We start from the raw sequence: 2,364 nt of genomic DNA on the forward strand, positions 1-2,364 counted from the left end.
GCGACACCCGTGTTGCCCGCCGAATCTTTCGGCAAGCCAAACACAAAGTCCAAACTCATGGACTGCCAGCACCCAGTGTGTACTGGTAAGCTGGCCAGCGGCGCAGCCGCATTTGTAGAGGGTTTTACCCATTGACACGTTTCACATGTGCACACATAGGTGCTTGTCCATTTGTACAACTTGAACCACCAATAGTGGCGACTCACAGAGTTGTATGTTCTCTCACGACCAAGATGACCGCTGAATGGCGTGTCGTGCGCCTCATAGAGAATGTGATATTTTGAATTCTCATCATGAGGAACCACAATTCGTGGTGTATCCGATGAATCGGTGCTATAATGTAGCAACCCGTTATTCAACAAATATCGGTGCAATTGTGCACGCAGTCTTTGTGACAGTTTCCTGTCCGAGTTTCCAAATTTTTTGCTCCCTAGAGCCCGTTGCAATGATACACACATCCCATCACCCGCATACGCGGTGCGGATCAAATCCGTCACAGACGACGTTACGGTTGTAATATGAGCAAGCTCATAGTCTGGTCTGCGTCACAACGCATCAGCCAAAGCATTCTGCTTTCCCTACTTATAGTACACCTCAAAGTTATATTCCGCAAAGAAGGATAGCCATCTTGCCATCCTCTGCGAGAGGTGGGGCGACTGAGTTGCAGTGCGTAGTGACGCATGATTTGTGTCGATCACAAACGGCTTGGAGACGAGCAGGTGGACCCTGAACTTGACAAGTGCATACTTCATCGCAAGTAGCTTCATGTCATGAACTGGGAAGTTTTCTTCGCAGCTTTGAGCTGTCGAGATTCGAGCGCGATCACCCCCGGTTTTGCCCCTCGGTGTCTGCTTACAGCAGTGCACAGCCGATGGCAAAGTTTGAAGCATCACAAACGACTCTGAAAGAATGATCGGGACTGGCAGTGCCAGTATTGGTGCATGCAGGAGACTGTCTTTGACCCCTTTTAAAAGCCTTCTGATGTTTGGGGTTCCAACACCATTCCGCATCCGTTTTAGGGAGATTGGATGATGGCCGCAACATTTCTTTGGAACCGACCAATCTACAATGGCCTTGACCTTAGCGGGATCCGCTCGATGGCCACGCTTTTGAAGAGAGCACCCAAAAAAGGGAATATCTTCTGCGCCGAAGATGCACTTGTTTGCATTGGCGTACAGTTTCTTAGTGCGCATGCACTCGAGCACCGCTCTTAAATAGACGATGTGGTTCTTCTCATCCGTCCTCCCGTGCTCCGCACGACTGTGAACGAGAATGTCGTCAAAGTATGTCTCTGCATACGCCCTGTGGGGCCTGAACAGCTGCGTTACAAGACGATTAAATGTTACTGGTCCATTTGACAGCCCTTGAGGCATCACCAGCCACTCCCAGAGCATGCCACTCGGAGTGCTTACCGCTGTCAACGGTATGTCACTCGCTCTCATGAGCAATTGGTAATATCCATGTACCAATCGAGTGCACTTTACTTCGTACATCCCACCATGTTGTTCTAGAGAACATCCTTTCTGGGTATTGGCGTTTGTGCCGGAATGGTGGCAGCGTTGACCTTATTGTAAGCACGAACGATACGCCACTTGCAGTTCGGCTTCCGAACACAATATGCGGGTGTCGAATGGGGAGACTTACTCTCACGCAACATCCCTGCGTCGTGCTTCGCACGGATCATGCGTCAATGACGTCGCACTGCTCCTCGGGCAGGGGCCATTGGCGTGTTACGCAGAATTTGGTTACCGGAACCAGGTCAATCTCATGACACACACCTCGATCCGGAGGTAGGAACAAGGCGGGTCTTTGGAGACGGCATCTTGATATTCCTTTAACAAAAGATTGTACGGATCCAAGGGATTCCGTAGGATTGACGATTCACTCCGTGCGTTCAGCGCTCGCTTTGTGTCTTCCAAGACAGCTTCTTTTAAAAGCGATGACGAATTTATCTCCTCGTCCGGTCGTACAATGACCACTTCGACCAGATCACCTGCCTTCAAGGCACTGCCGAACTTTTTAAGGGACATCTCGTCCAACTCAAGAAGAGCATCTTCTGCAGGCATAACCTCGAGGCGGACGTCGCCATCTTCCTCCTCCGTCATACCGTTGACGAGTGTGTATAACTGTGTACCGTCGTCTACGGTAGACACACCCTGGATCAGGGTAGGCGCCCGGCGTCTTGCAGCCCGCAAACGACATCGCCGTCGCCTCTGTACAGAGTTTCTATGTCTCGGTGAGACCAGGGTGAACGCGCACTTCGCGTCTGTCACCCTCACTTTCTGCTCCTTTGGAGCTCCAATGTCATCTAAAACATCCGACGAAGAACTGCTAACCGCAGTCTTCGTCCAGTGGATACCGTTC

This window comes from Plasmopara halstedii, assembly GCF_900000015.1.
Source record: "Plasmopara halstedii genome assembly, contig: Scaffold_525, whole genome shotgun sequence".
Classification (NCBI taxonomy): Eukaryota; Oomycota; class Peronosporomycetes; order Peronosporales; family Peronosporaceae; genus Plasmopara; species Plasmopara halstedii.